At 42.8% G+C, this 12,196-nt stretch overlaps 1 long non-coding RNA gene across 1 annotated transcript; it reads right to left on the bottom strand.

Annotated features, from left to right (window-relative positions):
- Positions 1 to 2,986: 2,986 nt before the first annotated feature.
- Positions 2,987 to 10,382, bottom strand: LOC146200183 (uncharacterized). The gene is made up of 3 exons (XR_014705201.1): positions 10,087 to 10,382; positions 7,578 to 7,698; positions 2,987 to 3,466 (listed from the first exon to the last, which is right to left on the bottom strand). It is a non-coding gene; the product is annotated as an uncharacterized LOC146200183 (long non-coding RNA).
- Positions 10,383 to 12,196: the final 1,814 nt, after the last annotated feature.

Genomic DNA, 12,196 nt, shown 5'->3' with positions numbered 1-12,196 from the left:
CTCACAAGCTGTCTGCTGCACCTGGCCCATTCGAGATCATATAGATTATAGTAGGTAATTGTGCTCTTAGGTGCCTCTCACCCCTTGAATTGGCCAGGGAGAAAGTAGGAGCACAATGACCTACTTGGACCCTTTGCAAAACTCAATGCGTCACCTATATTATATAGCAAAATCTTGGTGGAAGAATATTTTTGCACATCTTGGGTGCACAGTCACGTGATACATGGGTGATGTAGCCTATATGTCACATACACATATCTCCTAGATTTTTTTTTTTTACAGAGGCATGCTGCTTAGTCAAAAGACGCGATGCACGGGAGTGTAGTGCACACCGATTCTGTGCGTTTGCAATTTTTTGTTTTCGTTCTGTTTCTTCCGATAGTTTGGTGGAACGGCTGGTATGCAATGCGATGCGGGATTCTGGAGTCGTGAGTCTGTTTTTTTCACAGCATGTCACCGGGATGGTGCGTTTGCTTTCTGCAGTCTAAAAAAAATGTGCAAGAGTACTTGCCGTGTGCGGGGCTGCATATATATTGAGTACCAGAGTGAGAGTTATTTGCACACACGCATGCCCATACGTGCCCATACACATGCAGTTTTGTAGTGGCGCAAAAAAAAGTAATTCTGTCAAGACAGAGCATCTTCTAAAGGGCACGTAAACTTTGACGTTTGGATTAAGCAATGGAATTATACAAGATGTTTCACATAAGGTTTGCTTTATGGGGTTTAACGCCCCAAAGCGACTCAGGCTTGTATCACATGGGGGGCTTAACTCAAGGTACAAAACCAGCCCATGTGCGGACACAGAAGCAGTCAAACCTTCGGTGCTACAAAAAAAAAAAGCAAGCATGCACACTGCTCTGTGCTTTGCCGAGGCAGCTCCAAGCCATCACTCACTTGAAACCGTGCTGCCTGCGTTGGCCAGCCTGCCCCCCCCCCTCGATTCATTCATTTTTTCCGCACTGCTAAATAAAAAAAAAGAAAGCATGCATACTGCTGTGCGTTTAGCTCGCAGGACAGCTAGACTCCCCTCCCATTACCTCCACTCCCCCTTCCCACCCGCCACTCATTTTAAAGGACCAACATCCCAGCACCCTTGCGTCCTTCCCGCACAGACCAGGGAACCCTTTTCTCACTCTCTCCCAGTAGAATGAAAAAAAAAAGCCCATGCAGGACATGCAGGAGTGACATAGCCACGTCACTCTTGTTTCAATGAGGTTTGGGTTGCTTTGACCTGAGCAGCAGTATAGGGAGCGCTCAAGATTTTATTGCTTCTGTGCGCAGCACGTTAGAGCACAGGGCTCGATCGGCCACCCTTGTACCTTAAGTTAAACCCGTTGTGTGAAACGATAGTGCCGGAAAATTGTTGGTTCATAAGCTAAGCCACATCTTTTATGAATTTACAACTTAACTTCAAACACCAACGTTTATGTGCCCTTAGAAGATGCTCTCAGTCTTGACAGTTATTTCTTTTCTGCCACTGCAAAACAGCATGTGTGTGGCGTGCGTGTGTGCAAGTAACTCATGCACTATCCTTGCATGTTTTCATTAAAATGAGGAAAACAAATGCACAATCCCTGCAGCGCACTGTGAAGAAGAACACTCTTGACTCCGTGTCCTTGCATTGCTCGAATACCACCAACGCCACTAAACCACCGGAAGAAAAAGAATGAAAGCTAAGCAAAAGATAGCAAATGCACAGAATCGGCGCTCACTCTAAATTCCCTTGCATCATGCTTTTTGACTGAGCAGCGCTTCTCTCTCAAGGAAAAAAAGAATACAAACTCCACAAGATATGTGTACGTAACACATAGGCTATGTCACTGATGTATTACATGATTGTGCACTGAAGACATGCAAAAATATCCTCCCAATTCCCTTTGGGGCAGAGGGTGCAATGCTGAATATTTCTGTATCAAACCTCATGTTATGCACGAATCTGACGAGAAGCATGCCTTCACTATTGAAAACCAGAAGGGCGGAAGTGGGGGGGGGGGGTTATGAATTTTGTTACTGAGTGGAGCAGGTAATGGATGTGGTCATTGTCACAAGAAATGTCTCCTGGCAGCCACCTATTTCTGCCCCCAAAACAGGTTTGGTCGCCACAGTGAAGGGGTTTGCGCTGAGCAGAGAAGCATTGCAGAAATATTCTGCCAGAAAAACCCCATACTTCATTCATGGTCTATGATTACATATGGCATAGTATTATCAATAACACTCCCCTGTTTTCTCTTTTCACTTTACATACAAATTATATTCGCACTCAGTTTAGCTACCAAAAAAGTGCAGGGGGGCCTTTTAGAGAGGAAATTTGTCAGAGCTGATTTATAAGAAAGCAGCCATCAACGGGTCTAGTTGAAGACAGGAAGACCAGAAAAATAACCCTCCAGAAAGGTCTTCAAGGAGTTCCAATTTGAGAAAAATTTATTCACAGTAGTTTTGCATAAATGTGTGAAATTTAGGAAAACAAAGACAAACATGCTGAAAAAAAGAAAAATTAAATAGGGACAAGAGAGGTGGCAACTGCGAAAAAGAGAGCCACCTGTAACCGTGGTCTAGACGCATGCCAGGCTGTCACTTTGGGTTTATATTATATAGGCTCATGCTCTCTTCGATTGTTCCCTCTGAAGTGCACTTTTAGTTTTCATGTAGGCTTGCTTTTAGAGAAAAACCATGCAATTTTTTTTAGAATTTTAAGCAGCAAATAATTTCAGGAGTTCCAAAGCTCCTTGAAATAGTTCCTGAAAACCAAGCGTACTCAATGATATCAAAGACCTGTGTAAACCACACTCCATGATCATCATATTGAAGGGAATGGCTTACCAGCCCAGCCTCTGGGGCCTGTGCCCAATAAAGTATGGATGCATCATGTAGAACTTATGAAATCAGCTAGTAATGACATCTGTTTCAAAACTTCTGGCTTTTCCTGTCTTAAAGTAAGCTCGCATTTTCAGTAAGTAGCACTTTAGTGGATAGAATGCAGTAATTTATAATAAAAGACAGCTTCAGCTTGTCCTCAATGTCCTTTTATTACTCTAAAGCTGAACATGAGCTATGAGAGACATCAAGAAGGAGGGCTCTGGGTTAATTTCCAGAGCCCTCTTCCACAAAAGTTCTTCAAGCTATGCAGTGGCACCAAATGTGGGCAGGCAAATTTGCATTTTGCCTATATCAACAGGCCACAGGCACCATTCCACTCCGCATTCTCAAACTCAACAGCCAAATGTCATAGCCAATAAGCAACGGCAGCAAGCAAAGAAAACACTGAAGAAACCTAAATGTCAAAATAAACATGAGGGGTCACAAATGCAGTAGTGGGTTAGGCAAATAAAAAACTACACATACTGAAAGATGTCTTCAGTACTTACATCAATGTCCTGCTTCTTGCCCACCACAGCACAGCACAATTCCGGCAAAGGGTATAGAGCTTGAAGGAGCCATTGCTTACGAAGCCACATGGAACTTGCTGCAAGGTAAAAAGTACCATGACCCAAGAAATTAGTGAAAACGTAATATGGTGCAACACGTACATGCAGAGGCTTTGTGAGCAAGAAATAAAGGCACAGAGTAGGAACACCACAATACTGTTTTTTTTTTCTTGAAATGATGCACGACATGCTGGTGCAGGTCACTGCATGAAATTTGCCTCTGCCTGCTAAATAATCTTAAATTATTATTTTTTAAATTCAAAATTTCACTTTGGGATTCAATTAGTTGAAGGGCGATTGCCTACAATGCCAGAGAAGAAACAATGTTGACATCACCCGAGACATACCAACAGTGAAATAAAATAACTCCTTTCACTCCATCTCGTCGCCAGCCTGGCAAAAGAGCAAGTCAGGCATCACAGTGCCCCTAGTTACAAATAAAAAAGCATTTACTTGACCTTAACTGCAAGTGCATTTTAACAGCCTATCCATAATCCACCATTTCCCACTAGGTTCGAGATCAGACAAGCCCTCCCTTTCTTTATGCTTTACATCGAGCGAGCACCTTAATTGGTACTGCAGGGCCTAATACATGCCTGCAACTACAATACTACTTTTCTAAGAGATGTGGAACTTCATTAAAATTCATTTTATGACCGAAGTAGCAAAGATTGTATTTTATCTTGAAAGAAGCAGCAAGAAAAAACAAGGGTATGAAAGGAGACAATACGGGCACTAGCTTACAACTAATGTTTATTGAAGCACACATGAAATATATAGAGAAGACGAGCAACAACGCAAACCACTCAATCACTGATAAGCAAAAAGCAAGACATGAATCACTAAAATTTAAGAACAGTTCCCTATCTAGATAACCCAACTCACTGCATGGTAACATGATGGATGGCTCACTAACAAATTCATTACCTAGTTGTAAAATATGTCTAGCTTCAACGATTTCTCAGCTGATTTGCAATGGATGACAGCCAGAATGTGCACAGCAGAAAGAAACTGAAAGCAACCAGTGCATTCTTACAATGCACAGCCAAGTTGACCTCTACCTATATCTACTCAAATGGAACCGTTCGGAAGTTTTAGTGATTCATGTTTTGCTGTCTGCTTATTGGTGACTGAGCGGTTTGCAGTGTTGCTTGGCATTATATATTTCTTATTTGCATCAATAAACATTAGTTGCGAGTTAGCATCTGCTTGCTTCTTTTCACGTCCTTGTTTTTTCGTGCTGCTACTTTCAAGATGACACCTTACCAACTCACCCAAATTACATCCTTATGATTGTATTTTAGTCAGTGAAATTTTACTTCATGTGACACTAATCAACACACATGACCACGTTTCATGGAACTTAAAGCCAATCAATGAGAGCCTCATCATAAAGCATGAAAGTTGGCTCAGATATGCAGCTCTCCATGCCAACACAGCTTGCACAGACATGATTTTCTGTGGTAAACAAAACACTGGGCTGCTGCAAGGGCGGTACAGAGCAAGCAGAGGGTGCTCTGACACTGAGAAGAAATGTGGCATTGAATCTTGCTGTACATGGAGGCAATGTTTTGGGGCTATGCAGCCGAGTCTAGGTACGAAAGAAAAGGAGAAAAGTTTCTGTCCCCTTGCCGTGAAGAGTGGTTTGCTCACTATTTGGGCTAGGAGTGTACTGGGCTGAAGTGAAGGGAGGAAGTTGGAGAGTTAATGCAAGGTCACTAGGGCTGAAGTAACCCACTCTACATGGCAAGGGGAAAGAGGTATGTTGCCTCTTCCTTTCTGCCTAACTTCAGCTGCATAGCCACAGTTATCCCCGAGTATAGTGATGAGCTACCGTGATCAAGACTTGTAGAACTGAAAACTGAAAGTAACAAAGGGGTATGGCATGATTAAAATATCTATGGTGTCCAGGTGAATAGCACGCTGCACTCCAGGGTTGCTGACTGCGCATTTACTTATTTTATATTTAAAAAAAACAGTAGTTAGTGAACCATAAATATAATACTTCTGCTATTATCAAGATTCCACAGCTCTGTAAACTGCATGAAGAAAGTAAAACTCAATAGCTTGCACTGACAACTCACCAGGCACCCACTGGTGAAATAAAAGTGGAGCAAAATGTCATCTGCATTCACCACATTCATCATGAAGGTATTGCAGACACTAAGCATAGCTCACCATCATAGCACTTCTGATATCATATCCAAGCCATCTATAAAGCTACCTAGCTTGTTACATGAACATATCAACAGATGACTTTTCAATGGTCATATGACTGACCAAATTCTCATGAAAAAAAAAATGTTTATGACTAAATCAGCACTTTTCTCAGAGTTCACTGCATGGGAGTGAGTTCGTCAACTGCTAGTGTTTCAGAAAAAGGGGTCATCAAACTGTAAGTAACCTGAGTTGAGTTGCAAACAACAAAATTTCGGAGAGTGGTGAGGAGCAGACTTTGTGGCATTACGAAGGTCATCTACTAACGCTAACAGTAGGCAACCTTGATTTGATGACAGGGTTCAACATGCCAAAGAAACTTAGACAATGAGGGTAAGCAATAGTAGGTAGCTCTGGATAATTTTGACTATCTGCACTTCTTCAATGTGCACTGACACTGTACAGCATATGGGGACTTAGCGTTTTGCTACCACCGAAATGTAACCACCCCGGCTCAGACCGAGCCCGCGTCACCCAGCTCACTAGTCAAATGCCCTAAACACTGAAACCACCACAGTGGGGTGCAGGCAGCCTTGAAGAGGGTTACATTTGCAGGCATGTTTTGTACAAGCCAAGCTTATATAAGCTGGGTATGGCCAAGCTGCGGCTAATGAGTAGCATGAGGCTCCTTGCAAAGTGCAGATACCGACAGCTTGGCACCTGTCCACCACCCACCATTTGCAGTATTTCTGCCTCTACAGCCAGCTTCTCTGTTCTTTCTCCTTTAAGTTCCAAACCACCTATTCTTTAGAATTCTTTTGAACAATGAAACAATATGCCACCCTTATGGACATACATCTAACAGAGCTGCTCACGACTGTAACCATGCTCATTCGAGAATTTCAATATGCTTGCTTTACAAATGGGGCAGTAGAGGCATATTAACAATCGTGGCATGAGTTCTTCACTGTGACCACCAGCTTTGTTAAATGAAAAAAAAAAGTCATTATCATTTACTTTGCTCTTTGTAAAATGTTGCCTTTTTAGTCAAGAGTTCTCATTAAAGGTATGGCAGCAGTTGCGTAGGCCCATAGCTAAAGAGCTCTCTGACATATGCCCGCATTGTATTAGCTTGCTCGTATATTGAACTGAGGCTTAGCAAGCTTCGCGGTGATGCAAAGAGATGTTTGCCCATGCTAACATCTTGGCATTTCCATAATGGCGCAGATCAGTGTCTTCACTCTACTTGTGCTATGAGCATTCCTGTCATTAGCACATATTGAAAGTAAAAAGGATGACAGCAGGCAATGCGACATATGCCAGCAGAGACACGTTCACCTGCTTTTCCTCTGCACATACAGTGAATTACAATCCCAGAAGTGAAGTGGTCTGCCTGGTCCGCAAAAGAGCACCTGCATCCAGTACAGATTGTGTCCCCATTGCATTTGGAACTCATGCCAGCGCAAGTAGGTGGTGCCCATGAACTGACAGAAGAATTGCCTGTTATTCTGTGTGCTAGTCCGTGCTTCGTCTACACGTGCCAGCTGTTTTTAAACCTGTAATAGGTCTGCATTTCTCCCGCTGCTTCTTGGGATGGCATTGACATCAACAGTTTATGCCATTCTTTCGTATAGCCGAGTGCGGGCAAGCAGGGTAAAATTTCTTTGGCACTATTCTCTAATAAAAGGAAGTCGCAGTTCACCATTTTCACTGTTTCAGAGTTCAGGAATGGCTTTAAGATCATGAATAGCACATAAAGTTGATTTCCGCACAAAATCTTCTAGTCACACTCCGAGCTGAGGTCTTTAAAAAAGATTATTGCATAATACTGCTACTCTTAGACTTGCTGTCCTCAAGAGTAAGCACTAGTTCATGACAGCAATTTGCATTCATAGCAGTGGCAAGTAATAATCATCTATTATGGAGCACAGAGGGCACAGTCAGCACAGCAGAGCATGCTACTGGAAATAGAAGGTGCAGCTGAACAAATACTCAAGCAAACTTCTAGCCGGTTCTGTTGATTTCGGAAGAGCAATCCACTGCTCCAGGGACCGATCTTGGCTCAGCAATCGCTCCCCATCTGCATTGGGAAGATGGGACCTGTGTTCCGGATCTGCATTTGGAATACAGTTACTCCAAAAAGAGCAGAAAATAATGTTCTGTAAGTCACTAAACCCTGTGATTGGAATTGACTATTAGTAAAGTCTTGTCATCTATCACCTCGATCTGCTCATAATTTAAGTAGCATTATAAAAGTCTGCGATTCTGCAGGAACCTCTTATCTCACACCAAGAATTCAGTGCCCATAGCAGGCACAACGCGCATCTAGAGATGCCAGGTAATGTAACTCGAAAGAAATGTTATGCTAACTCTTCTTTACCTACTAAGAGAGCAAACAGTATTTCTGTCATCGAACCTTCTTTTAAACACTATTTCATGGCAATGGCAAAAGGCATTTCGAGTCAACTGGAGGTGTAACCTAGTACAGTGGCGATGAACGAGCCCCTGAGCCTGCCATGTGCCAAGGCGTAAATGCACTTCACTGCAATGTACGAGTAAACAAGTGGAAGGCTGGAAGCTTGAACAATCTGTTTCCAGTAAACAGTGACATTTGGGTGGTTAGGTTGGAATACCAAGCAAGCACTCTGCCCATAGCTTTATCTACTAGATTTCCTCTCAAAGGTATAACCAGCAAACAATGTCTACAACTTAAGCCAGGAGTACAATCCCAGCATGTTCTGAATGTTCTGAAGACTTCGATCATCACATTTACTTTTTAATCATGCCAGTCACCTCAACATCAAATCAAAGCAATATATGTGGCAGCTTATGGAACCCTCGCACATACAAAACACACCGAGAAATGCAAGCCAGTCAGTCTAAAGGCAGCCTATCATCAGCATATTGTTCATGGCCTTCACAGGGCCACCAAGTTTGCTCCCTGACCACCCTATGAACATGCAGTGTTTGCACCCCAAATCGGGTTACAGAAAATGTGGCGGCTCTTTAAATGAAATAGGAGCAGTGCACCAAGAAAGGCAAAAGTTCGTCCCTAGCTCCCATTATGTCAACTGAAGAATGTGCAGAGTCAGACAAGAAATATGGATTTCTGAAAACATGTATTCTGTATAGAAATATGAGTGATATCTAGGAATCTCGGAAGATAGTGGTACCAGTGCAGTAAGCAGTCTGCCCCTTGTGCATCATGAAGGGCCAATGCTCTCGAACTTCCAAACCTTTTATCATGCCAAAACATGCTCAACCGATCAATTATGAATTGTGAAAGGCTACACACTCTAAAGTGGAAACAGTTCCATGCAAAAAAAGTAAAAAGAAGCCAAATGCAGAATGTGATGTGACTGTTCAAACAATGTCTGGAAGTACATGTGGCAACCAAGCAATTCATAAATGTGGTAGCCATTCATAATCTAGATCCAGACACAACACTAATTCCATATCAACATCTACCGTTGCTTCTACAAAACATGCATAAATTTAAACAAAAACACCACAACTGAATGATACTTTAAGCAAAGGCTTGCTTTGCTTGGAATTCTGCATGCACTCTTCATTTTGAAACTTGCATGAATTTCATATTCTCACATCTCTGATGAATCAGTGGTATACTGAGTACAGAAAAACTGCACATTTTGATTCACATTTCATATTAGAGAAGATGAAAATGGGGCATCTCAGCACTAAGATTTTTTTCGCTTCATTTGTAAATAATTAAACAAGAAAATCAATACTATTCGTACTGTTGAATGCATAATTACCTTTACACCTTACTGACATTTCTGGACTGAAGGTCTGAGTTTGGTGTCTGTCATTTATATGCGCTTAGTAGTTTTTGGGGATTACTTCAGTCACGACCAAAGTATGAAAAAGAAAATATCAAGCCCAATACAGGCGAAAAAATTCAAAATAGCTCAAAACTTTTTTTTTCCCCCTTCTGCTACCCAAGGCTCGACAATGGAGTTTAAGTACGGTTGCTGCTGAATCATACTGCCGTCGCATGTTCGCCGGCTCCATATCTCGTCATCCGCAATATTTATGGAACATAAGAATAATGATCTAGCCCTGTTGTAACGCAGGTAGGTTTTACCACTTATTCAATCCGTGTAGTTGCAACTGCACAAGCGCCGGATCTTCAACTGCAGCGCAACATAAGGCCCGGGTCGAGGCACTTGGAACTGGCCCATTCTAAATTCTTGCCGAAGGCTGAATTGCAGTAGGCGCCAGCATCGTGCACCCCGCAATGGTCTTACGAGTGATGATTTGTACGGCATATTCTACTCTGAGCGTGCAGCCCCTGGCACTAACTGTCTCTTTTCCTAGACACTGCAAACGCATTCACCCTTCCCTCGTCAAAAGCAAACTACCGTATGTTATAATGACATGCGCCTCTTGATGTTTACGAACTAGCGCTGTGTTGGCATGCATCATCAGTTCTGCGCAAAGCTTTTAGGAGAATGTACAGGGAAGATGGAAATTAACTTACCTCCGAGATGTCAAATGTATGCCGAGTGGTGGCCGCCCTCCAATAGTCCCGTCGTCAGCGTAGTGTTTGCAGTGAGAGCGCACAAAGGAAACGCACTACCTGTCGGGCACGCGAGCACACTTTTTGCACAGGTATGCACACAACCTTACCACGCTTCTGCACATCGCACGAGCTATTTTGTTGCGCTCTGTGCCTCGTATATCTCGAAATAAAGAGCCGCCAGCAGCAAGGCCCCCAACAACACACAAGAGAAAAAGGCGCGACGCCACCAACTCATAATGGCTACGGCTAGCACTTCGATCCGCTTCGGCTGCCTCGTCTGGTTCCGACTTGTTTCGGTTTCGGAAGTCGCTGACCTAACGACTTTGCTGCTCGCCGAACAGTGGCAAGCACGATGTCGGGCGTCTACGCGCTAACGCTGCATGTTTGTCGTGTGTACGCGCCTGTAGTTTGTACATTCAAAAATTAGCAGTGCTAGCGAAAGACCACCGTGAGTTTCGCTTCTTTTCTCGCGATGCTGGACAAACTGCGTGCTTTGCTTGTCATGGACGTTAGGTTGACCGCGGTCTGTGGTTCGGCGAATCGGAGCTTTGGCCCAAATTCATTGCCAAGTTCCTTGCGAAAACTCCTGTTCATAAACAGTTACAGTGGCAATTGTTTGTTTGTTAATATTGAAAGACTATACGGCGTTTTACAGATCAAGTGATTTGTTTGGAAACAGAAGATGCTGAATTAATTGTGCTCGCTCATAAAAAACAGTGGGCGAGCCCAATTCGGCTCGCCCGCTTTTCCTTTATGGGCGCCACATCTATGGCTGTCAGCTCGAACTGGTCACCTGAGAGCGATAATTTCTTGTGTGATATGTGCCTCACTACTTCAGTGTTTAACTCTTAAATGGTGACGAAATTTTTGAATGCCTGTAGCTTATAGCAAAAGCAAGGACAGTGGGGTGAAAGCCTGAACTCTCAATCAGGAAAGATATGCGATATGCAAAAATAGCTTACCGGTCAAGCTTCAAGTGAAGGCAGTGTGGGGTGTTTGCACGCTCTTTACTTCAATTAAGAAACTGACCATACAAGTATTTCAACTTATCTCTGTGGCCTACAGCATACAGTAAAGAAGCTAAAGCAGTCAAGCTGCTCTTTTCATGCAGCATAATGATTATGCACTGCTGGTGGAAACTGCACAACATATATTCGTGGAGTTGCACATGCAGCTTTCCTCAATGCCTCTCGCGTGACGCAGCCTACAGTTACACTGAAAAATATGCCAAATAAAATACATTTCCTTTCAATATGATGATTCAGCATATATGTGTATAGTGTGCATAGCTTCAAGATGCAACACATACTGTTGGTATCACCTCTCATAAAGTACTAGGATTTGTGTATCTCTTCATTAGTCTAAGATCACCGATTCAATCCTTTCTTTTTTTTCTTTTTGTTTGACATTGAGACGGACAACATTTGCAAGTGTCATTACGCAGCAGAAAGCTTCAATTCAGAGTAGTGCAGTTCAGCAAATTTTTGCTATAGTCTCAGGAAACTTAGAAATGGTGTATATAGGTGTAGATGTGCAAGTCAAAACTCAAAAGGCTGTAGGAGCTGTTTTGCTCAGCCTATCCTTGTGCTGAAAAAGAGAGTCAGGCTGGTTGGTTATAATGAGTCGATTAAGTGAACAGTGCTCTAAGATAGTAAGGGAGATAAAGAAGCAGAATTGTTGTCATCTTCTCTCCCATCCCATCTGTTAGTGCTGTTCAGTCGTTTGAGAATTGTCTTTCTGTGGTCTTTACAAGTGAATATGAGCTCGTGAAGTTTAGTACTGGAGTTGGCTTTCACATTTCTGCTATCACATTTACTTTTCCTTACAGATGAAACTACAAGCCAGTTCTTCATACAAACTTGTGATGCCTAATGGTGGTAATAGTGTGCAGTTATAGTGAGTTATCTCCATTCATATGCAAAACACAATGTAAGGGAGATTTTGATCGCCAGTTTGACCGTCATCTGCTTGGCAGGCAACACATCAATGTTGTGCACACAGCCTTTGTCGTGCATCTATGGCTGCGTCCAACTTTCAGAAACGAACGGTTGAAAGAGAAGCAAATGAT

The sequence above is a fragment of the Amblyomma maculatum genome, chromosome 2 (assembly GCF_055883805.1).
Source record: "Amblyomma maculatum isolate TAMU_Amacu chromosome 2, ASM5588380v1, whole genome shotgun sequence".
NCBI classification, from domain to species: domain Eukaryota; kingdom Metazoa; phylum Arthropoda; class Arachnida; order Ixodida; family Ixodidae; genus Amblyomma; species Amblyomma maculatum.
The sequence above is the reverse complement of the archived record's forward strand: the minus strand, read 5'-3'. Positions and strand labels throughout refer to the sequence as shown.